A 26699-nucleotide genomic window follows, 5' to 3' on the forward strand; every position below is an offset into this window, starting at 1 on the left:
TCACCACCAACTTCAGCACAGCCCGGGGTAAACGTCAGCAGGCCATTCTGAAACTCATATGTTTGGGGGACAGGCCCCACACCGCACAGGAGTTGTGGCGGGGTATAGAACAACAGACCGACGAGTGGTTGCTGCCGGTGAGCCTCAAGCCCGGCCTGGTGGTGTGTGATAATGGGCGAAATCTCGTTGCAGCTCTGGGACTAGCCAATTTGACGCACATCCCTTGCTTGGCGCATGTGCTGAATTTGGTGGTGCAGAAGTTCATTCACAACTACCCCGACATGTCAGAGCTGCTGCATAAAGTGCGGGCCGTCTGTTCGCGCTTCCGGCGTTCACATCCTGCTGCTGCTCGCCTGTCTGCGCTACAGCGTAACTTCGGCCTTCCCGCTCACCGCCTCATATGCGACGTGCCCACCAGGTGGAACTCCACCTTGCACATGCTGGACAGACTGTGCGAGCAGCAGCAGGCCATAGTGGAGTTTCAGCTGCAGCACGCACGGGTCAGTCGCACTACAGAACAGCACCACTTCACCACCAATGACTGGGCCTCCATGCGAGACCTGTGTGCCCTGTTGCGCTGTTTCGAGTACTCCACCAACATGGCCAGTGGCGATGACACCGTTATCAGCGTTACAATACCACTTCTATGTCTCCTTGAGAAAACACTTAGGGCGATGATGGAAGAGGAGGTGGCCCAGGAGGAGGAGGAGGAGGAGGAGGAAGAGGGGTCATTTTTAGCACTTTCAGGCCAGTCTCTTCGAAGTGACTCAGAGGGAGGTTTTTGGCAACAGCAGAGGCCAGGTACAAATGTGGCCAGCCAGGGCCCACTACTGGAGGACGAGGAGGACGAGGATGAGGAGGAGGTGGAGGAGGATGAGGATGAAGCATGGTCACAGCGGGGTGGCACCCAACGCAGCTCGGGTCCATCACTGGTGCGTGGCTGGGGGGAAAGGCAGGACGATGACGATACGCCTCCCACAGAGGACAGCTTGTCCTTATCCCTGGGCAGCCTGGCACACATGAGCGACTACATGCTGCAGTGCCTGCGCAACGACAGCAGAGTTGCCCACATTTTAACCTGTGCGGACTACTGGGTTGCCACCCTGCTGGATCCACGCTACAAAGACAATGTGCCCACCTTACTTCCTGCACTGGAGCGTGATAGGAAGATGCGCGAGTACAAGCGCACGTTGGTAGACGCGCTACTGAGAGCATTCCCAAATGTCACAGGGGAACAAGTGGAAGCCCAAGGCCAAGGCAGAGGAGGAGCAAGAGGTCGCCAAGGCAGCTGTGTCACGGCCAGCTCCTCTGAGGGCAGGGTTAGCATGGCAGAGATGTGGAAAACTTTTGTCAACACGCCACAGCTAACTGCACCACCACCTGATACGCAACGTGTTAGCAGGAGGCAACATTTCACTAACATGGTGGAACAGTACGTGTGCACACCCCTCCACGTACTGACTGATGGTTCGGCCCCATTCAACTTCTGGGTCTCTAAATTGTCCACGTGGCCAGAGCTAGCCTTTTATGCCTTGGAGGTGCTGGCCTGCCCGGCAGCCAGCGTTTTGTCTGAACGTGTATTCAGCACGGCAGGGGGCGTCATTACAGACAAACGCAGCCGCCTGTCTACAGCCAATGTGGACAAGCTGACGTTCATAAAAATGAACCAGGCATGGATCCCACAGGACCTGTCCGTCCCTTGTCCAGATTAGACATTAACTACCTCCCCATAACCATATATTATTGGACTCCAGGGCACTTCCTCATTCAATCCTATTTTTATTTTCATTTTACCATTATATTGCGATGCTACCCAAAGTTGAATGAACCTCTCCTCTGCCTGTGTGCTAGGCCTAAATATATGCCAATGGACTGTTGCAGTGGTGGCTGACATGAAGCCTGATTCTCTGCTATGACATGCAGACTAATTCTCTGCTGACATGAAGCCAGATTGTCTGTTACGGGACCTCTCTCCTCTGCCTGGGTGCTGGGCCTAAATTTATGACAATGGACTGTTGCAGTGGTGGCTGACGTGAAGCCTCATTCTCTGCTATGACATGCAGACTGATTCTCTGCTGACATGAAGCCAGATTGTCTGTTACGGGACCTCTCTCCTCTGCCTGTGTGCTAGGCCTAAATATATGCCAATGGACTGTTGCAGTGGTGGCTGACGTGAAGCCTGATTCTCTGCTATGACATGCAGACTGATTCTCTGCTGACATGAATCCAGATTGTCTGTTACGGGACCTTTCTCCTCTGCCTGGGTTCTGGGCCTAAATTTATGAAAATTGACTCTTACAGTGGTGGGTGACGTGAAGCCTGATTCTCTGCTATGATATGAAGACTGATTCTCTGCTGACATGAAGCCAGATTGTCTGTTACGGGACCTCTCTCCTCTGCCTGGGTGCTGGGCCTAAATTTATGACAATGGACTGTTGCAGTGGTGGCTGACGTGAAGCCTGATTCTCTGCTATGACATGCAGACTGATTCTCTGCTGACATGAAGCCAGATCCTCTGTTACGGGACCTCTCTCCTCTGCCTGTGTGTGTGCTGGGCCTAAATATATGCCAATGGACTGTTGCAGTGGTGGCTGACGTGAAGCCTCATTCTCTGCTATGACATGCAGACTAATTCTCTGCTGACATGAAGACAGATTCTCTGTTACGGGACCTCCCTCCTCTGCCTGGGTGCTGGGCCTAAATATATGCCAATGGACTGTTGCAGTGGTGGGTGACGTGAAGCCTCATTCTCTGCTATGACATGCAGACTAATTCTCTGCTGACATGAAGCCAGATTGTCTGTTACGGGACCTCTCTCCTCTGCCTGTGTGTGTGCTGGGCCTAAATATATGCCAATGGACTGTTGCAGTGGTGGCTGACGTGAAGCCTCATTCTCTGCTATGACATGCAGACTAATTCTCTGCTGACATGAAGACAGATTCTCTGTTACGGGACCTCTCTCCTCTGCCTGTGTGTGTGCTGGGCCTAAATATATGCCAATGGACTGTTGCAGTGGTGGCTGACGTGAAGCCTCATTCTCTGCTATGACATGCAGACTAATTCTCTGCTGACATGAAGACAGATTCTCTGTTACGGGACCTCCCTCCTCTGCCTGGGTGCTGGGCCTAAATATATGCCAATGGACTGTTGCAGTGGTGGGTGACGTGAAGCCTGATTCTCTGCTATGACATGCAGACTAATTCTCTGCTGACATGAAGACAGATTCTCTGTTACGGGACCTCTCTCCTCTGCCTGTGTGTGTGCTGGGCCTAAATATATGCCAATGGACTGTTGCAGTGGTGGCTGACGTGAAGCCTCATTCTCTGCTATGACATGCAGACTAATTCTCTGCTGACATGAAGACAGATTCTCTGTTACGGGACCTCCCTCCTCTACCTGGGTGCTGGGCCTAAATATATGCCAATGGACTGTTGCAGTGGTGGGTGACGTGAAGCCTGATTCTCTGCTATGACATGCAGACTAATTCTCTGCTGACATGAAGACAGATTCTCTGTTACGGGACCTCTCTCCTCTGCCTGTGTGTGTGCTGGGCCTAAATATATGCCAATGGACTGTTGCAGTGGTGGCTGACGTGAAGCCTCATTCTCTGCTATGACATGCAGACTAATTCTCTGCTGACATGAAGACAGATTCTCTGTTACGGGACCTCCCTCCTCTGCCTGGGTGCTGGGCCTAAATATATGCCAATGGACTGTTGCAGTGGTGGCTGACGTGAAGCCTCATTCTCTGCTATGACATGCAGACTGATTCTCTGCTGACATGAAGCCAGATCGTCTGTTACGGGACCTCTCTGCTCTGCCTGTGTGCTAGGCCTAAATATATGCCAATGGACTGTTGCAGTGGTGGGTGACGTGAAGCCTCATTCTCTGCTATGACATGCAGACTGATTCTCTGCTGTCATGAAGCCAGATTGTCTGTTACGGGACCTCTCTGCTCTGCCTGTGTGCTAGGCCTAAATATATGCCAATGGACTGTTGCAGTGGTGGGTGACGTGAAGCCTCATTCTCTGCTATGACATGCAGACTGATTCTCTGCTGTCATGAAGCCAGATTGTCTGTTACGGGACCTCTCTGCTCTGCCTGTGTGCTAGGCCTAAATATATGCCAATGGACTGTTGCAGTGGTGGGTGACGTGAAGCCTCATTCTCTGCTATGACATGCAGACTGATTCTCTGCTGACATGAAGCCAGATTGTCTGTTACGGGACCTCTCTCCTCTGCCTGTGTGCTAGGCCTAAATATATGCCAATGGACTGTTGCAGTGGTGGCTGACGTGAAGCCTCATTCTCTGCTATGACATGCAGACTAATTCTCTGCTGACATGAAGCCAGATTGTCTGTTACGGGACCTCTCTCCTCTGCCTGGGTGCTGGGCCTAAATTTATGACAATGGACTGTTGCAGTGGTGGCTGACGTGAAGCCTGATTCTCTGCTATGACATGCAGACTGATTCTCTGCTGACATGAAGCCAGATCCTCTGTTACGGGACCTCTCTCCTCTGCCTGTGTGTGTGCTGGGCCTAAATATATGCCAATGGACTGTTGCAGTGGTGGCTGACGTGAAGCCTCATTCTCTGCTATGACATGCAGACTGATTCTCTGCTGACATGAAGCCAGATTCTCTGTTACGGGACCTCTCTCCTCTGCCTGTGTGTGTGCTGGGCCTAAATATATGCCAATGGACTGTTGCAGTGGTGGCTGACGTGAAGCCTCATTCTCTGCTATGACATGCAGACTAATTCTCTGCTGACATGAAGACAGATTCTCTGTTACGGGACCTCCCTCCTCTGCCTGGGTGCTGGGCCTAAATATATGCCAATGGACTGTTGCAGTGGTGGCTGACGTGAAGCCTCATTCTCTGCTATGACATGCAGACTAATTCTCTGCTGACATGAAGACAGATTCTCTGTTACGGGACCTCTCTCCTCTGCCTGGGTGCCGGGGCCTAAATATCTGAGAATGGACTGTTCCAGTGGTGGGTGACGGGAAGCCAGATTCTCTGCTATGGAACCTCTCTCCAATTGATTTTGGTTAATTTTTATTTATTTAATTTTTATTTTAATTCATTTCCCTATCCACATTTGTTTGCAGGGGATTTACCTACATGTTGCTGCCTTTTGCAGCCCTCTAGCTCTTTCCTGGGCTGTTTTACAGCCTTTTTAGTGCCGAAAAGTTCGGGTCCCCATTGACTTCAATGGGGTTCGGGTTCGGGACGAAGTTCGGATCGGGTTCGGATCCCGAACCCGAACATTTCCGGGATGTTCGGCCGAACTTCTCGAACCCGAACATCCAGGTGTTCGCTCAACTCTACTCCTAATCTATGGACACCATCCATGGCCCATCAACCCTGTCTTAGGGAACGCAAGTACCACCCACTATAACAGCACTATCTGACTGTTACTATGCCGCACTATATATCGACATTTTTTGTCTTATCATTTATATAGGTATTCCTTGTAGAACTGGCCAAATATTATTAATTTCTGTGCCATAGGTAATAGCCGTATTTCCACTATACCATTCTTTAGGCCCTATAGACACAGTCATTTTTGGACTTTTGATAGTGAACCGACCCTAATTTTCTATGCGGGATATACATGTGTATATATAAATTGTTATACCGTAATTCAGCCACCTTATGGATTATGAGACATAGGGGTCACTCTTGATTGGATTACATTTATTTGACCCTTATCTCCTAATCCATAACCGGCTTGATAGGAATCTCCTTGGATTAACTAACCAGTTTTTGAGCTGATAAGTGAAACCACGTTCATCAGAGCCAGTGGCTTTCTTTCATGATTTTATTAAGAATCAAAAATAGTAAAAATAAATGAACTTAATTGTATATATCATTACCTTAAGTACTCTGGTGTTGGGTATTCCATGATCGATTTTGTCCCCTGATGAGCCTGACAATAACCAGGCGAAACGCGTAGGGACGGTATTGAACATCTTTACTATTCTATATTTCTACTAATTTGATATTCACTAGGATATTCACTGTCACTAACTTTTGGGTACTTATATTGTTCTATTTATTATTTTTTGTACTTTAGTATAGGTCTTTAATCGGGGTAATCAATATTTGATCATCCTCCCCCGCTAGGGTCCTTTCAGGGTCACTAGGAGGCATGAGAAACGGGATCGCCCTTATCAGGGAGGCTATTCCGTATCCAGGTAGGAATCTCTACATCAGGGCCAGAGTCAGGGACATCCATCCTTATAGGCCCCACTAACCTACTCCAACCCTTACACAACAGCCTCAGAAGGGTTCTACTACCAGACCTAGATTTTGATTTTCTTTTCTTATTTATCATTATTTCATTTTTTTTGGGTATTTATAAGGGTGTATTGACTTTTATATAATACTACTAAAGGTTATATTTTAGAATGGTGGTATTTCTGTGAATTTGTTGTGATACAACCTCATTCTACTATAGAATCCCCTGAACAGGATTATGTTCAAACTGTGAGAATACTCGGCGGTGTGGCAGTTTTTTGTTAAGCCGCCGGAGAAGGTGAATTTTAAAATTTGCTGAGTCTGTGGGAAGAAGGTGAAGCATGGCCAGGGTGCCAATGTTGGAACCACGGCGCTGCGTCAACATATGCATCGTCACCATAAAGTAGCACGGGAAAACCGTGGCTCCAATGTGGTGGTCCAGCCTGCAGCAGCAACCGCTGCATCACCCAGTGGCACGCACCTGATTTCAGGCAGTCAAGGCTCTATCACCTCAGCCGAAGGAAACTGTCCATTCTATCATCTGCTGGTCATGATGCTCCTGCTCCTCCTCTTAGTGAGTCATTCCGTCGGCAATCGATCAACAAAGCGATTGCCAAGAGACAATAGTATGCGTGCACTCATCCAACGGCACAGAAGCTGAACGTGCTCCTGGACAAGTTGCTGGTGCTACAGTAACTCCCTTTCCAAGTGGTGGACTCTGCACCTTTCAGAGAACTGATGGCTTGTGCCGAGCTGAGGTGGAGAGTCCCAAGCTGTTATTTATGTGCCAAAAAGGCAGTACCAGCCCAACACAAATATGTAGAACAGAAGGTGGGCCAGTCCTTGAGCCTGTTGGTGTCTGCCAAAGTGCAAGGCAGCGCCGACGTTTGGAGCTGTAACTATGGTCGAGGACAATATATGTCCTTTTATGGCCCACTGGGTGGATGTGGTTCCTGCACAGCCACACCAGCAACTTGGCAAGGCAATGCCGCTTTCGCCTCCACTTTCTCATGCCATTGGTCCTGCGACAATGTCCACCTCTACCTCCTTATCCTCCACCATGTCCTCAGCCTCCACTGCAGGGACAAATCACAGTGCTCCTCCAGCATACAACATGTGCAGGGCACGGCGGTGTCACGCTGTTCTACACCTCGTTTTCATGGGCGAACTGAGTGACACAGAACAGGAACTGCACCACGTCCGTCATCAAGAAATCAAATCCTGGGGGGGCTGAGCTAGCCGCGTCAGGAAATGGCTGCTTGACTCGAGTGCTCCTGATCACAGCGCACATATCAGCTTATTACAGCATTCCCATAACCCTCAATATGGGGAAACCGACGAAAGACAAACCCAGAGAGACCCAGGGGACCCCAAGACACAGTAGAGGACAATCAGACATGGATAAATACCTCAAAAAGAAGATGTCCTCCCTGGCATGCAGATCCAAAATGGCGCGGTACGCTGCCGCTGTACAGAGTTACACAGAAGACTCAGATGATGAGGGCTCCTGCGCCATGTCAGAGGTGCATCGAGTGAGACTCGATGCCGATCACCAGGACTTTCCTCAAAGAGTCCTTGGCTCTCTCTTTCGAGCCAGTGATGAAAGAACTGTCTGCTATTAAAGCAGATATTAAACAGACAGGGCACCGGGTAGCAGCTTTGGAGGAGACGCAAATGGCGATAACCAAGCACAGCGGAGCCCTGCAAACCAACATTGAAGAAATGCAAGAACAACTGAATACAGCCTTCTTACACCTCGAAGACCAAGAAAACAGAAGCTGGAGGAAAAACATTTGCATCAGAGGTGTGCCAGAGGACATTCAAACGGAGGCGATACTTACCACGGTCAGTCAGATATTTTCCTCTATTCTGGGCCAAGAGAGAGCTTCTGGGGTGGTCATTCGAAGAGCTCATAGAGCCCTAAGACCTAAGCCCCAACCAGGGGGCCCGCCGCAAGACATTATCTGCGGCCTGCTCAGTTATATTGACACAACCGCCATATTGAGTGCTGCCAGGGAAAAAGGGGAAATACTCCTGGATAACGCCAAAGTACAGATCTTCCAAGAGCTAAAAAACACCCGCTAAGATGGCTCTTTCCATTTGGTCTGTACACGTCTATCAATGGCAAGCAATGTCATTATTCGCCACCCGTCTGACCTCACTAAGGTGTGGAACATCTTGAAAATGGAGCCTCTGGATATTCCCTCATGGCTGCCGCTTGCGGGTGGGACGAAGATTCCCCCAATACCATCTGGGGAAGACTGGCAGATTGTCAGAAAATTCAAGTCGCCCATGGCCAAGAAACGCCAAGCAGAATTAAAGGACACCTGAAATCGGAGTCCATCTCTGAGGAATCGCTAAACCTTACTCTCTGAATCGGGAGTCTGGTAAAACCGACGGTTGTTTTTCTTTTGTCACCTGAGTTTTCATTTGGTGACATAACACTAAAGTCTCGAATATTTCTGAATGTTTAGACCGAATGTCACTCTGGTTGTTCCAATCTTTACCTTCCACTTGCTTTATTCAGTTTTATTAGATGAATGAATACCCAGGGTGAGATATGTCTCTGAAGCCTGTGCAATATTCGACTCCGATCTTATTCACTGCAGTATGTCCTGCTCTTAACACCATTACCACAATTTAATGCGACAGTACATACTGTGATTTGGTATATTAGCGGAACGTGTGCCTTATGATTTCCCGGGCAGCTCCCGTAGTTGCAATTAACTGTCTCACATGAACTAGTACTGGAGCTGGTTGGGAAATTCGGGCGGACGTCACGGGTCACGAGATTACACATGCAGAGCTATGGGGTTCATATCCTTTATGACTCTTGTATCTTGAAACGGGAAATATTTGCTTTTCATACTGCATTATCCCTTGGTTTTGTTCTATAACCTGATGATTCCCCTGAGCGGGGTAGCTTGCAACTCCTAGACACGTCATCTTTGGAATGTACGAGGATGTGCTGTGTGGGGAGAATGATTTGATTCAAGTTTGCGGGAAGAGAGAGTTAAGTTCTCCTCAGCTAGCACATCTACAATCAAACTGCGCTGTGTGAATGCGCACAGGCTTTGTGTAATACACACTCTCTCCTTCCCCTCCTCTCTCCCTTCTTTTCTCTTTTTCCACCTACTCTACTTATATCTATATATTTTATCTCTTAGTGTCTTTATACCCCCCCTTTTTGTACTACCCAGCCCCCACCCTGGACCAATTTGTGGTTAAGGTATTTCACTGATAGTGAAACACCCCTGCTAAATAGTAATGTTGGTCTCATGGACCATTAGTTTCACTTTTTGGTTGGTTACATGGTATTTTAGTTCTTTGATTGGATCAAATGCCTTTTTCTATTGGATGAGACGGGTAAAAATCGCTTACCATCACCTGTACTCATGACAATGTGGGTTCTCTAAAAGTTGTCTCCTTCAATGTCAAGGGGCTTAACATACCTCAAAAGAGAAGTCAGATTTTACATGTACTTAAAAAAGAAAAAGCGGATATTCTATTTCTGCAAGAAACCCATTTTAAACACAATCATGTCCCTGTCCTGTTCACTAGGCATTATAAAAAATTGTATCATAGCACACACTCCTCAGCTTCAAGAGGGGTTTCAATAGGAATTTGATCTAATGTCCCCTTCAAGGAACAAGCTCACTATATAGACCCTGAGGGACGTTATGTATTCTTGAAGGGAACATTACATGGAAGTAAAGTCACACTTATTAACATATACACCCCTAATACCAAACAAATACCCTGGCTCACCAAGCTGCTACAGTCTTTGCATGACTTTAGAGAAGGATTATTGATATTAGGTGGTGACTTAAACTTAGTTCTAGACCATTCTTTGGATTCCACTTCAGCTACCCCTAAACTCACGGCCAAACAAATTGGCAAACTTAAAAGAGCTTTGGCATCCCACCAAATCTCTGACGTTTGGAGACTAGTCCATCCCAGTTTGAGAGACTATACCTTTCACTCAGCGGTTCATAGAACCTATCAATGCCTGGACTACCTGTTTGTCTCCAATCATGTTGTCGAGAGGATTAAGCAAGCAGTAATTGGAAAAATCTTAGTCTCAGACCATGCCCCGGTCTCCTTAGATATACAACTGAAGGGTATTCCTCCTAGGGAATGGTCCTGGAGACTAAATGAGACTTTATTGGAGAACGAACAAGATAGACTTAGGCTGGAGAGTAAACTGAAAACTTTCTTTAAGATTAATGTCTCTCCATACATAAATGAGGCCATTGTATGGGAATCACATAAAGCCTATATAAGGGGAGAACTTATAGCTCTAGGAGCTTGGGTGCGTAAACAAAGGACAGCAAAAATAGACTCTATAATAGCCCAAATCTCATCTCTTGAGAATATTACCAAACTTTCCCCTACATATACTAATTACACGGATATCACTAAACTTAGAAGCCAACTGAGAGATCTCCTAAACATTAAATCAGCCAAAGCCCTTAGGACAGCCAAATTTAAACACTATTTACATGTCTGTGAAGGTTCTCATTTATCCAGGTCACGGTATATATCTGTAAAGAATAATTCAAGGCAACTGGACGTACTGTAGATTTCTTGAAAACGTTTCACTCGTTCTTCCAACAAGCTTTCTCAATTCTGAGTGATTGTACAAAAATTCTGGGAATAAATATGTAACTGAATCCACATCTGGTAATTATACCCAGCATTGGGTCAAAGGTGTTGATTCCATTAACCTAATTGGAGTCAGTAGGTGATAAAGACTTCCCAGAAAAAGGTGTCAAGACAGCATTGTATGTGGCAGACAATAGATGTCTAACCCCCCCACCTCTGTTCAAGCTTGACTTCTCCATTTCTACGTAGATGGGAAGTCTTTATCACCTACTGACTCCAATTAGGATAAAAAACGAGTGAAACGTTTTCAAGAAATCTACAGTACGTCCAGTTGCCTTGAATTATTCTTTACAGATATACTATTTACATGGTAATAGAGGTTCAAAACTCCTCACACAAATGATAAAAGGACAAAGAGAAAAAGCTTTCATACCTAACATAAAAACTGAAAATGGGCTCAACATCTCTAATACCCCATCCATAGCTAAAGAATTTGCTGACTTCTACTCACAACTCTACAATTTGATAGAAATACACTGCTGTCACCGGTAACTGTAGATGAAGTAACAGAGGTATTAGCAAGTGTCCCCCCTGGGAAATGTCCAGGTCCAGACGGGCTTCCTATCATATATTACAGGAAATTTCTGGAAATTCTCATCCCACAATTCACCAATATGTGCAATTCCCTGCTAAAGGGGGTTCACTTCCCCCACAATCACTTATGGCCCATATTTCAATTATCCCCAAAGAAGGGAAAGACCCCACCAAATGTAGAAGTTATAGACCAATCTCGCTACTTAACGTGGATGTTCAGCTTTGGGACAAACTGTTAAGCCATCGTATTGCGAAACTGTGATGCTTTGCGATACTAGGAAATCGCAAATGCGCCATATCAACATAGAAATATAGAAACATAGAATGTGTCGACAGATAAGAACCATTTGGCCCATCTAGTCTGCACAATATACTAAATACTATGGATAGCCCCTATCCTATCTTATTTCGCAATCACAAAGACAAAAGAGCCTTCACTAAGAATCTTCTCTTTTGGCTAAAGGAGTAATTCACAGAGCAGAGGTGCCATTATCACCACCTTGTGACAAACCTTTCCTGCCCATGCCAAGGTGAGTAGCCATCAATCTAGTTCTCTTATGACAGAACCTCATAAACCTGGTCTTTCTGCAGCCATAGTGTCTCAAATACCAGCAGGGGTCTCACACCTTTAGCCTGGGCAGCGAGCTTCAGAAGAAAAGGACAGATCCTTATCACACAGCTGGTTGGTACAGGAAGGAAGATGACCTGAAAGTCGCCTTCAATCCATAAGCTTCATATTTTTCCCATATTTTCCTAATATTTCATGGGTTATGGAAATGTGAAAGGAACCATCTTTTCAGAGATGGTTTTGGTTTTTCTAACCCACCTTCTAGGAAACCCGCGGGCAAATCAGAGATTCCCACTCTGAGATATAAAGGTTCTCAGGCACCCTGTATTATCTTTTAGTCGTATTTGTTATCAGATGATGCGTAAAATTGTACTGATTATCAATATCAACTATATTTCTTGATTGGACTTACGGGATATGGAGAAATGGGCAAAGCAAAGATTCTGCCAGATTTTCTCCCCATGGGGCAAAGGACTGCCCCTGTTCCAATTACACAAGGCTGGACCTGAACGTGTCATAACCACTCCCCGCTTCAGAGTAGGTAAAAACAGTGACACACTCAGGTCCTGGGTCCTTCTTCTACCATCTGACATCGACTTACATCACGACCGCCCGCTGGACACGGGCACACCCCACCATCTTGGATTATTTCAAAGACTTTGCCTATTACTGGACTATACCACGGTAATTCTGAATTTACAGACATTCTATTCCCTTCCACCTCTTACCTATTTCTATCCAAACCAATCTGTTCAACTAGCAGGTATATTTATCTGTCAGCTTTAATGTATATATATTTTGGTGTATAGTTTTAGAATAAAACTTAACGATTTCATCGTTCCAGTTTTGCCCTTGTTACTTGATGACCTGATCTATGCTAAGAACTCTGTCCTCAGAAGACATACTACCAAATAGTTTTATTTTTATAAATTGTTAATGTACTAGCTAGGTTGCAAATAACCGTTTCGTCCCTTTAGGATTAGCTAGCCGGGGACTCTTCGCCCCGATTCAATACAAAGAGTGGTGGCAGCAAATTAATTTGATTTCCAGCATGAAATCAGTAATTTTATTTTTATCGATTGTACATACAATCGTGATTGCATCCTGTCTGGGCCCACCAACCAATCTTAAACGTCTTCTGTGCTCACAGTGGATTCGCCTCCAGAAGTCTCTAGTGGAGACCTGTATGGCAACTGTGGCTTAGTACGACTGGATTGGTGGGTGGTTGTCACAGAAACTCCTCCCTAAATTAATAAATGAGGAACAGGTTGGCTTTGTTAAAGGCAGGGAGGGTAAACATAATGTAAGTAGAGTCCTACATGCTATTTACTACGCAAAAAGCACAACATCCCTTTGACGCTTATGGGAACGGACGCAGAAAAGGCCTTTGATAAGGTCAACTGGGTCTTCACGGAAAGTACTTTAAGACACTTTGGCTTTCCACCAATGCTTATAACTGCCATTTTCTTACTATACAGAAACCTGTCAGCTAGAGTATTAGTTAATGGCACTCTGTCCCCCCCTTTCAATATTCTGAACGGGACGAGACAGGGCTGCCCTTTATCCCCAACTTTATTCATCCTACTTCTGGAATTGCTTCTAAGCAAAGTCAGATCTTCTGATGTGATTAGAGGTCTACAAGTTATTGGGAGAACTCATACTCTGGCAGCTTTTGCAGATGATTTATTATTATTCATAACTAACCCCAAAGAAGCAATCCCAGAAATATTGAACATTTTAGCAAACTATGGAGAAATCTCAAACTTCAAAGTCAACTATGATAAATCAGAGATACTGAACATCACAGCCAACACACAAGACATGGCGGAAATTAAGTCACTTACCTCATTCCAGTGGCCAACAGAAGCTATCAAGCACTTAGGAATTATGTTACCAGCAAACCCAAAATACCTTTTCAGGCTCAACTACATACTACTTTTCTCCAAAATAAAATCCTTCCTAAACTCAATTAAACTTCCTTTCCTCTCATGGATGGGCAGAAAAAATTTGCTCACCACATACAGTACAGACCAAAAGTTTGGACACACCTTCTCATCCAAAGAGTTTTCTTTATTTTCATGACTATGAAAATTGTAGAAGGCATCAAAACTATGAATTAACATAACATGGAATTATATACATAACAAAAAAGTGTGAAACAACTGAAAATATGTCATATTCTAGGTTCTTCAAAGTAGCCACCTTTTGCTTTGAGTACTGCTTCGCACACTCTTGGCATTCTCTTGTTGAGCTTCAAGAGGTAGTCACCTTAAATGGTTTTCACTTCACAGGTGTGCCCTGTCAGGTATAATACGTGGGATTTCTTGCCTTATAAATGGGGTTGGGACCATCAGTTGCGTTGTGGAGAAGTCAGGTGGATACACAGCTGATAGTCCTACTGAATAGACTGTTAGCTGCTTTTTTCTTGCCATAATACAAATTAAATTAAAGAAAAACAAGTGGCCATCATTACTTTAAGAAATGAAGGTCAGTCAGTCCGAAAAATTGGGAAAACTTTGAAAGTGTCCCCAAGTGCAGTCACAAAAACCATCAAGAGCTACAAAGAAACTGGCTCACATGCGGACCGCCCCAGGAAAGGAAGACCAAGAGTCACCTCTGCTGCGGAGGATAAGTTCATCCGAGTCACCAGCCTCAGAAATCGCAGGTTAACAGCAGCTCAGATTAGAGACCAGGTCAATGCCACACAGAGTTCTAGCAGCAGACACATCTCTAGAACAACTGTTAAGAGGAGACTGTGTGAATCAGGCCTTCATGGTAGAATATCTGCTAGCAAACCACTGCTAAGGACAGGCAACAAGCAGAAGAGACTTGTTTGGGCTAAAGAACACAAGGAATGGACATTAGACCAGTGGAAATCTGTGCTTTGGTCTGATGAGTCCAAATTTGAGATCTTTGGTTCCAACCACCGTCTCTTTGTGCGATGCAGAAAAGGTGAACAGATGGACTCTACATGCCTGGTTCCCACCGTGAAGCATGGAGAAGGAGGTGTGATGGTGTGGGGGTGCTTTGCTGGTGACACTGTTGGGTATTTATTAAAAATTGAAGGCATACTGAACCAGCATGGCTACCACAGCATCTTGCAGCGGCATGCTATTCCATTCGGTTTGCGTTTAGTTGGACCATCATTTATTTTTCAACAGGACAATGACCCCAAATACACTTCCAGGCTGTGTAAGGGCTATTTGACCATGAAGGAGAGTGATGGGGTGCTGCGCCAGATGACCTGGCCTCCACAGTCACCGGACCTGAACCCAATCGAGATGGTTTGGGGTGAGCTGGACAGCAGAGTGAAGGCAAATGGGCCAACAAGTGCTAAGCATCTCTGGGAACTCCTTCAAGACTGTTGGAAGACCATTTCAGGTAATTACCTCTTGAAGCTCATCAAGAGAATGCCAAGAGTGTGCAAAGCAGTAGTGGTTACTTTGAAGAACCTAGAATATGACATATTTTCAGTTGTTTCACACTTTTTTGTTATGTATATAATTCCACATGTGTTAATTTATAGTTTTGATGCCTTCAGTGTGAATCTACAATTTTCATAGTCATGAAAATAAAGAAAACTCTTTGAATGAGAAGGTGTGTCCAAACTTTTGGTCTGTACTGTATGTACTGCCTCAAATACTGTACACACTAAGATGTCTCCCTGTCCCACTCTCCAATAAATACCTATCAGATTTCCGAAGTCTCTTCACCACTTTCCTCTGGCAGAACAAAAGGCCACGCTTGGCTTATTCTCTTATTATAAGGAAAAACACTAAGGGAGGCCTTTCATTGCCAGATATCAAAATGTATCTACATGCCATTCAACTAGAAAGATGGATAGACCTTGCCAGATCGAACAACAATTCCCTATATGCTGACATATAGAAGGCCTTAATGGGTGAAGAAAACATACACCATCTATGGGTTAAAGCTCCTTCTCTTAGCAAAAAAAACCCGCTCAGCGACATCACCCGTTGCATGCTACAATACTGTGGTAAAACCAGTGACTTGAATCTCTCTACTAACTCTTTATCCCTGTTAGCCCCCTTATCGGTACTCCTGTATTTCCTTAATCCAAAGAACAGAGGGTTCCACAAATCTTGGCATTGTCTTTCTGATATCAAAATCTCTGCACTAGGGAAAGCCACAGACATATCTGAATGTATTCAGGATGTCCTATTGCACATTCCTAAACGCATAAGGTCAGACCTTGTCGACCTAGATATTAGCCTCACATGTAAAAAGCTTTTTACAAATCTCCGAGATCCAACATGGTTGGACAATTGCACTTACTTTATCAAGCTGTACTGGAAAAGGGTCGAAGACATCATTAATAAAATTTGTAAGAAGGTTATTACCCTCACACCAGAACTTGTTCTGTTGTGGTAACCGCAGAAAGATCTCAAACCCAAAACTAACTGCCTAATTACACATTTGATTACAGCTGTAAAATATGTTATACCCACCAAATGGCGGTATTCAGAACCCCCAACTCTGGGTGATTGGGTAGACAGAGTTCACCAAATTTGTCTCATGGAAGAAATGGTGGGATAGGACAGAGGATATAGAGGAGCTTTTCTGGCAACGTGGCAACCCTGGTTAGACTTCCATAGAATAAATATACAAACCTAGATTTGCACTCAAAACCTGTAGATGACTAGGCTATGTGTAATACCCTTTTATGCCTATTATACTATTATATCCCTTTCTCTTTGTGTGCAGGCGCCCATGGTACGAGTCAATTGCACCTTTTACGTTTTACTACATAGGTGAGCACCTTTTACGTTTTACTACATAGGTGCCTTTACCGCTTATAATTTTCAACAAATACTGCCCCGTTACATCTTAATATGTACGCCTTCCCACTAAACATCAAATTTGGTGATAGCCCATTAAGGGAAGGGCATCAAGCATTATATGCTGACCCAGGTTCTTGTCTGTTATGTATTGTTTGTATTATTTTAAAATACCAATGGAGACATCAAACCATAGCCTTTATTGTGAGAATAGGTTTTTATTCTGAGATGTCCTCATATTATCTACCCCTGATTGCTATGTAGGATATTAGTGCTTCACTGAGTTTACAAACTGTATCTGTTATGTATGTGTAAATCCCATCTTCAACATATATAAGAAAAGTTTGTACTTATATGAACTGCTGACAGATGCATTTTATGCTTTAATATGTGATGCCACATATATTTGTGTATACCAATCCTGTAACTGATCATGATTGTATGTATCACTGTTCTTTTAATTATGAAAATTCTCCTTAAATAAAGAATTTACAACTCAAAATCGGAACCATGGTGACCGACAACAGGAAGAACATGGAATCGGTGCTGCGTCAAGGAGGGCTGAACCATGCACCCTGCATGGCACATGTGTTCAATCTGGTTGTCAAGCGGTTCCTGAAGTCTTCCACCCATCTGCAAGAGATAATAAAAATGGTTACACTACCGTACACTACCAAGCACACACTCCTTGAGCTGCAGCGGCAGAACGGGGTCCCCCAACATATGCTGATATGCGACGCTTCCACCTTTTGGAATTCTACCCTCTATATGTTGGACCGACTATACGAACAGAGAAAGACCATAAACAATTTATTGATGATCCAAGCGGACAGGAGTACCCCCTGTGTAACTTCGAGGTCAGCAGGTGGCAGCTCATGCGTGACACGTGCCGTTTGCTCAGGTCCTTTGAGGATGCCACTTTATTTGTTAGTCGTCAGGACTACAGGATGAACAACATCTTTCCACTGCTTCATATCCTGGAACAGATGCTGGTAAATCTGGCTGGTCAGGGGACTGCAGACATGGCGCCTACATCTCAGAGCTACATAAGCCCTGTGGGGGCTGAACTGGAGGAGGAGGACATTGGAGCACAAGCAATGTGTAGCGAAATGGGTGGTTTTTCTATGCAGGTAAAAGGAGAGGAGGAGCAGCCAGAGGAGCAAGAGGGAGATGAGGAAGACAAGGCAGATGACCCAGGCACACCGTGGCAGTATGCAGTGGAGATGGAGGCAGAGAGTTCCTCTGAGTCACTTGCGCAAGTGTTCACTTGCTTGGGTAGTGACAGCTGAATTGTCACCGTTCGTCTCTCCAACTTGTTGGACCCTCGCTACTAATGGGGGCCCTTTTTACACCACCTAATAGGGAGGACAAACTCAACCACTATAGAGACATCCTATGTAGTCAGTTGTCCGCTGACTATCTGCGCCGTTGTCCATAGTCTCGTAGGTCAGACCAAGGGGGCCCTCTGCGCTCTCGTTCCATTACCATGGCTGCTGTGGTGGGGTGGTCTAGAATCAATGCTTTAGTCTAGAATAGATGATGAGGAGTAGCTTTCTTAACCCGCCTAGTGAAGAAACTACTCACTAGCAGCAGCAGCTAGACCTGGAGCAGAACCTGAACCAGCAGGTGGTGGCATACTTAGACAGCACCCTGCCACCCCACATTGAAGAAAGATCCGCTGGACTACTAGGCAGCCAAACTGGATTTGTGGCCGCAACTGGCTGAGTTTGCCCTGGAAAAGCTGTCCTGCCCAGCCAGTAGTGTGGCATCAGAGTGGGTGTTTAGTGCAGCGGGGGGCCATAGTTACCCCAAGGAGAACTCTCCTGTCCACCCAAAATGTGGAGAGAATGACCTTTGTCAAGATGAATCAGGCATGGATCAGCCAGGATTTCCACCCACCAATGCCTGATGCAGCTGATTAGATCATCCATGCTGCCTCACCCAAACCATTTATAAAAGAGACCAGTTTCTTCTGGCTACCTGCCTCAGCTACAGTTCTGATGCTGCCACCCGCCTGATGCCACACATCTGATGCCAAGTGCTCCTTTTTTCCCCAACCATCGTCAGCGAGTACTGTTATTGCCACCCACCTCCCCACTCTGTCACCGCGTCACTCTGTGTTCTCCTGATGCTGCTGCCACCTCACCATGCAAACAAATGAAAAAATGGTGTAGTGTTAAACAGGCAGTAAGGGCTAAAACCCATATGCAGCTGTGCATATTGTGGCAATGTGAACATTGAGGTGTTGTTTGCACCAGGAGCGTGTCACCACGGGGCACGGCCTTGGTAGAGTAAAAGCCGTAGTCCAGGTGTCTACTAAAGTAATTGGGGACACCATATAGATAGTGTAGCTGGTTCAGCTATTTCAGGGAGGGCTTTTACTGGGAACAGGTAATGTGTTGGGTGGGTGCCTGTTCCCCGTGCTGTTCTGCAATTGGGTGGGTCTCACTCTGGAGAGTGTGCAGACAGAGCCCTGGTGAGGTTCTGTCAACGTGGTCTCAGCTAGGCAAGGCTGAGGGGCCACGAGGCTATGCAAAAGCCGGATGTTTGGGGGACCTAGCAACGCCTAGAGAGCAAGGGTTGCACAGCCAGCGTCTGGAGGACTACTGGGCCACACTCCCCCAAAAGGTACTGGAATTGCCACAGGCTGGAGGCTGCTGTATTGAGGTTGGCTGAGAAAAGCTGCATATGATGGTCAAGTGTGAACTGTGCTCTACGAGTGAGGTAGGGACCTATTTTGCGCCTAGACAGGAAGAAGTCTATTTGTATGTTTTTTCTTTATGCTGTATTCTGCAATATATACACAGTTTGGACATAAAAATCTGTTGTCTAGTAAGATATCTGTGAGTGTGACCCTCTGAGAAGAAACGTTACCTTACAATATATAAACAGGGGAGCAAATCCTGCACTTGGGGCCCGTTGCTAATGGCGATACCCAGCAAAAATGCATACAGTGGAGGATGCCCGCGGCGGACCACAAGTACCACAATAGACATCCTACACAAGATAGCAATTATGTGGATGCGATAATCAATATAAAAATATAATAATAGCAAAGACAGGTGCAATCTGCAGACTTACTAAACCCTCAAACTGATGATAAAATTGAGAGATTAGCCAACATGTCCTACTAGGAGGACATGTCTGAGCCTGAGCACCGTGCCAGGGTTTCTCAAGTAGCTTGGGCCTCCTCATGCTGGTGCAGTTTGAGGGTTTAGTAAGTCTGCAGAGTGCACCTGTCTTTGCTATTATTATATTGCCACCTCACCACTCAGGTCTCTTCATGCTGCTGCTGCCACCTCCGCACTATGTCATCTTGCCACTCTGTGGCCTCCTCATGCTGCTGCTAACTCAACACTATGTCACCTTGCCACTCTGTGGCTTCCTCATGCTGCTGCTGTTGCCACCTTCACACTATGTCACCTTTCCACTCTGTGGTCTCTTTATGCTGCTGCTAAATCAACACTATGTCACTGGATCACTCTGTGGCCTATTCATGCTGCTGCTGCCACTTCCACACTATTTCACCTTGCCACTCTGTGGCGTTCTTATGCCTCTGCCATTTCCACACTATGTCACTTTGCCACTCTGTGGTTTCCTCATGCAGCTGCCAACTCACAACTCTCCCTCTGGGCCACTCTGTGGTCTCATGCAGCTGCCACCTCCACACTCTGCCATTGTGCTCCTCATGCTGCTGCTACCACCTTTACATTATGTCACCTTGCTACTCTGTGGCCTCCTCATGCTGCTGCTGCTGCCACCTCCGCACTATGTCACCTTGCCACTCAGTGGCCTCCTCATGCTGCGCTCTGGGACTATGAACGTGTTTAAGTTGATGCAAGAGTATCGTATGTTAATACCATTCAGCACATGAGTGTATACCAATGCACAAGTCTCTATCTGGCTATACCAGTGTTCCTGCAATGTAAACTCCTGTTAGTAAGCTGATCCTCTTGCTTGTACTCCGATGCTAAGTGCGGTGGTTCGCCTTCCTAGAATCAGGGGAGTGTCCCTGAGGAAGAACAGTGTCTGTTCGAAACGCGTTTGGGAGGAGATACCTGGCACCTGTGGTCATTGATGACAGCGGTAAGTGACGTCACTCATTGCTCCTAGTGAGCGCTAAATTTGGTCCAACCTCCACCAGCTCCAGCATCGCGCCACCGGCCGGGGCGCGAAGCAACACGCCAACCTATACGATACTTGGACTGTTTCATTCCCCGGACTTCAGCATTGATGATCCAGCGAACAACACTCATCTAACCGATAACCCCTGATTCTAGGAAGGCGAACCACCGCACTTAGCATCGGAGTACAAGCAAGAGGATCAGTGTACTAACAGGAGTCTACATTGCAGGTACACTGGTATAGCCAGATAGAGACTTGTGCTTTGGTGTACACTCATGTGCTGAATGGTATTAACATACGATACTCTTGCATCAACTTAAACACGTTCATAGTCCCAGAGTGCAGTATCATTATATTTACTACAGTGCCTTCCTCTTTGCGGCAGACTTTGCGGTTCTGCTGCGATACCGCTGCCACTACTTAGTGCATCCACGGAGCGCCTTTAAAGCAATCTTTAAGTTGCCTCCTCATGCTGCTTCTGCTGTTGCCACCTCCACACTATGTCACCTTGCCACTCTGTGGCCTCCTCATGCTGCTGCTAACTCAATACTATGTCACTGGGCCACTCTGTGGCTTCCTCATGCTGCTTCCATGTCAGCACTATGTAAATGGGCCACTGTCATCTCCTCATGCTGCTGCCACCTCCCCACTATGTCAGTGGGCCACTCAGGTCTTCTCATGCTGCTGCTACCTCAAAACTATGTAATTGGGCCACTCTGTGGACTTCTCAAGCTGTTCTCACACCCTCCCTACTCCTAGATATCCAGAAAAATAAAAAATAAAAATAAAAAACGGAGACAGCACGTCCAAAAAGGTGCAAAAAGTGGAATTTATTCTGGATTTTGCACCTTTTTGGACATGCTGTCTCCGTTTTTTATTTTTCTGGATATCTACAAGTTGTTCTACTAGTGGCTTTTTACCACCCCTCCTGGAGACGAGCACCCGATACATCATTACCAAGAAGTGCTGTCCACCCATATTTTTCACCCTCCCCACTCCATGACTGGGCCACTAGTTTGCCTTTTTGGTCTGCTTGACATCATCATTTATTTGACCCTTCTTTTGATCTGTCAGAAGGAAAGAAAAATTAAACGGATCCTGTCTGTATAGCAGCTGTAAGGCATGTTTGGTTCCATCAGAATTAGCCTATGATTTGGTAGCCAAAAGCAGGAGTGGGTACAAAACACAGAAGACATGCAAATATTCCATTAACGTCATCTCTGTTTTGGATCCACTCCTATTTTTTTGTGGCTTTAGCAATACTGATGGATTACTGACCAAATGCTGACCGAATGAAGAAGGATGTTTATTGTTTAACAGACAGGATCCAGTTTTTTGGAGGTTATTGTTCTGACGGATCAGACGAAGGGCAAAATTATCAGTGATGTCAACACAAACTTACTGCTGACACCCTCTCCACTCTGTCAGGGGGGCTTTACTTGTATAAGTGTTTCATAGAACAGGTTCTATAGACATTTATGTGGAATCAGCTGATGACGATGTAAAAGGAGTGTGCTCTTTCACGCTACAGTAGAATCTTGGGCCTCTGCACGGTTCTTTATACCTGACACTAACATCAACCTGTAAGGCTGAGTTCACAATTTAGTTTTTTGGTCAGTTTTGGCCCCGTAACTGTTGGCTGTTCACCATGTCGGATCCGTCCTGCAGCTATTTCGCCGTGCCCGCGGACCGCCGCTCCATCCCCATTGACTATAATGGGGACGGGGCGGAGCTCCGGTGCAGCATGGAGGTGCACGGAGAAAGCCGCCGGACTAAAAAGCCTGACATGCAGTAATTTTAGTCCGGCGGGCTTTCTCCGCAAGTGTGAAAGTTCCCTAAATATAGCAATAGACTGCGACAAATGTAGTATAACTCACCAGATCTTCCGTCCACATAAAGGTGGAGTCAAAACATTTCAGATATAAAACATCAGATCAACTCAAAATCTATTCCATGCGCACATGGATGACTATTTGCATGAATAAATAAATGATGATAAATATATAATTAAATGAATAAATAAATAAATGTATACATCGATTAAAAAGTCCTTATGGAGATTCTACAATATACCACAGATTGGACCATAGGTATCAATCACACAACAACACAAGCTAGATTCAACAACCCATATACCATTATATACAGGTCTACTGTACTTCAAATAAATGTATGGGGAAAAAATTGGTAAAAAGTGACTAATACACATATTACGGTTATTCACTTTAGAAAAAAAGACAACTGAGGGGAGAATTATTTACTATTGTGAGGCAGTGACAGGCCTCACGGCTGCTAGGGGGGAGATATGGCAGGAGTTTCCATTTCTTTGCTGTCAATCAGCAGGTCAGGGGCCGCACCAGGTGGAACAATCAGTCTGGGATAAGAGTGGGGGGAGGAAGAGTCTGTGTGCAGGGAGGCCTGGGAAGGCTCTGTACAAGTGGGCTCAGCCGAGCTGGCTGAGGGGCCACGGGGCTAGGTGTTAGCCTGAACTTTGGGGGACTCCGCGAGGTCTTGGAATCGACAGTTGCTAGGCCAGAGTCAGGAGGACTTCTGGGCCACAATCCCCCAAAAAGGTAGTGGACTTTGTTACAGCCTGGAAGTGCTGGATTGTTAGGCTGGGAAAAGCCACATGTTCTTCCTGTGTGTGAACGGGGCTTTCAGTGAGGTAGGGAGTCCTCATGTTTAGTTAGAGCCCAGCCGGGTAGGTGTTTTATTTGTATTGTTTGTTTTGGTTTTGCTGAGGTGCCAAATAAAAGCAATGTTTGGCCCCTAACCCTGTGGTCGATGAAGATCATTGTGAGAATGACCCCCGAATAAGAGGCGATCCCTTACACTATGTATTAATATATAAGGGGTCAGTACAGAGATCTCTCCCATCATCTATTTATCCCCAGGACTGTGACTGTGACAGTGACAAGGGGACATCCTCTGTGCCTGGAGGAAAGAAGGTTTGTACACAAACATAGAAGAGGATTCTTTACGGTAAGAGCAGTGAGCCTATGGACCTCTCTGTGGAGGTGGTGATGGTGAGTTTACTAACAGATGGTGAGTTCAGATGGTAGAGTGTAATAATATTACAGGCTATAGCTACTAGAGAGAGGTCGTTGATCCAGGGAGTTATTCTGATTGTCTGAATGGAGTCGGGAAGAAATTTTGGGAAAAATTGGCTTCTACCTCACAGTTTCTTTTTTTTTTGCTTTCCTCTGGTTCAACTTGTAGGATAACAGGCCGAACTGGCTGGACAAATGTCTTTTTTCGGGCTTATATACTATGTTCCTACATTACACATCTTACTGTTAGGGTCCATTCAGACCGTAGTGTTTTGTGGTCCGCATATTGCAGACTGAAAAACAGTGACGCCACACATCGCCGGCACTTAAAGGGGTTGTCCGGGTTCAGAGCTGAACCCGGACATACCCTTATTTTCACCCCGGCAGCCCTCCTGAGCCTGGCATCGGAGCATCTCATGCTCCGATGCGCTCCTGTGCCCTGCGCTAGATCGCGCAGGGCACAGGCTCTTGTGTTTACAATAACACACTGCCGGGCGGTAACTTCCGCCCAGCAGTGTGTTCGGTGACGTCACCGGCTCTGAGGGGCGGGCTTTAGCTCTGCCCTAGCCGTTTTACTGCCTAGGGCAGAGCCAAATCCCGCCCATCAGTGCCGGTGACGTCACCGGGGTTCCTGTCAGCCCCATAGAGAGCCCCGGTACGTCACCGGAACTCTGAAAAATGCCTTTGCCCTGCGCAATTTAGCGCAGGGCAAAGGAGAGCATCGGAGCATGAACTGCACTGCTCCGATGCTCATGTCAGGGGGGCTGCCGGGGTGAAAATGGAGGGATGTCCAGGTTCAGCTCTGAACCTGGACAACCCCTTTAACAGAGGATTCCTATTCTTGTCCGCAGCTGCGGAAAAGAATAGGACATACTCTATTTTTTTGCGGAGCTCCGGACCGGAAGTTCAGGGCTGCGGACCGGAAATGCAGCAGGCCCCATTGAAAATGAATGGGTCCGCACCCGGTCCCATTCTACGGATATCTGAATGGACCACAAGTCTATTTTTATATTAGTTTAATATTATTTTTTACAATGGTTAACTTCTGATTATGATCAATTGTTATGTGTTAGCATTAAAGTAAAGTGATTTACTGCCTGAAAGGAAAACGCTAAAAACTATTTTAATAAGATTATCATTAAAAATTGCTATTGTTTTTACCTTTCAACAGGCTACATCACATTGTACCTTAGACCCTAATATCCCCCATCCACAGGTATGATTGCTACACTCATCTAAAATAAATCCTTGTGTGTCTGCTCAACGTGTTTCTATGTCACACATACTTATGTTGGCATATCTTCAGGAGAAGATGAGTAAATAGACAAAGTATGGTGAGCGCTACACGCCTTTATAACTATAGAGTAGAGATAAGAAGACGCTGCACGCCTCTGTTGGCGGGCGTGCAGTAAGAAATCTGTGTAGCCTCCGGAGCTGTATTGGCCATGATGCGGCTGCAAGGAGCCGCTACCTACATAGGCAGAGCCACGCCCAATGGGCAGAGCCTGGACGGCAGGGAATGAATGATTGAAGAGCGGTGGTAAGCCTGCTCTACCCTGTCAACTGTATATGGCGATGTTCTCCAGCAGGCAATAGATATTATCAGTGGCGTACCGCCCATGGAGGCAGACCACGCCATTGCTATGGGGCCCGCGGCACTGGGGGGCCTGGAGCACAGAGAAGGCCCCACCCACACTCACACTATTTGGCCTCGCCCACTCATGACATGCAGCTATAGCGCTATGCAGCAGCTTTTATTCTCAGCCTGAGCCAACTATTCTCCCCCCCCCCCCCCCCCCACCGGCGCCGAACGGAGTTTGACCAGATCCTGACCTCCTCCTGGACCTGACCTGATCCTGACTGCTGTCTGCTGCAGAATCAGACAGGATCAAACCAGCCTGCAACCAGCCTGGCCAATCAGCACATGGCAACTCTGTTGAGGCAGCTGCTGATTGGCCAGTGGCAGTGTGCGCAAGGGAGGCGGGAGAATCAGTTCGCCGTCACCAGTGTGCCTGAGGAGAAGAAGAAGCACCCTGTCCCGCCTGGCCTGAACCGTTCATCCTGAAGACTGCCGTGTCACTGCCTGGCCCTAGCTGCCTGAGAGTGAGACAGAGAGAGTAGACTCAGTTAGTAGAGACTAGGTATGATAATGTTGTCAAACTTGTCAGATACTCAGATTGTCAGACTCAGACACTGACAGCCTGACAGGCCAGGCAGCAAGAGAGAGGAGGGGTGGGAGGGGGACAGCCAGGACAGGGTGAGACATGCTTCAATCCCACTCCAGTGAGTCCTGTTATCCTCTATGAGCCCCAAAATGCCCGTGGGGGAGAAGTAGGAATAAAGCACACTGTCCTGAGATTTTTGGGGGGCTCATAGAGGACAGTGTGCTTTCCTCCTACTGTGTCCTACACCTACTTTTTCCTAACAACCCCCCCCCCGGGCATTTTGGAGGGCATTAGGCGGGGTTGGATGGATATTAACCCCTCTAACTCCTTGCTGCTAATGCTGAGTGTGCACATGCGCATATGTGCACACTCAGCAGCAAGGAGTTAAAGGGGTTTGGGGTAAGAGAAGTGATGACAAAATGGCGCAGGTAGCAAAGGGGTTAAGATGTGGGGGATGGCTTACGTCCGTCTTTCGCACAGTGGACAGAGGCAGGAGGAGTGATGTGTATGCGCTCCTGCCCTGCACTCGCTCAGTTGTGTGGCATACATATTG

Source organism: Bufo gargarizans, chromosome 3 (assembly GCF_014858855.1).
Source record: "Bufo gargarizans isolate SCDJY-AF-19 chromosome 3, ASM1485885v1, whole genome shotgun sequence".
Taxonomy (NCBI): Eukaryota; Metazoa; Chordata; class Amphibia; order Anura; family Bufonidae; genus Bufo; species Bufo gargarizans.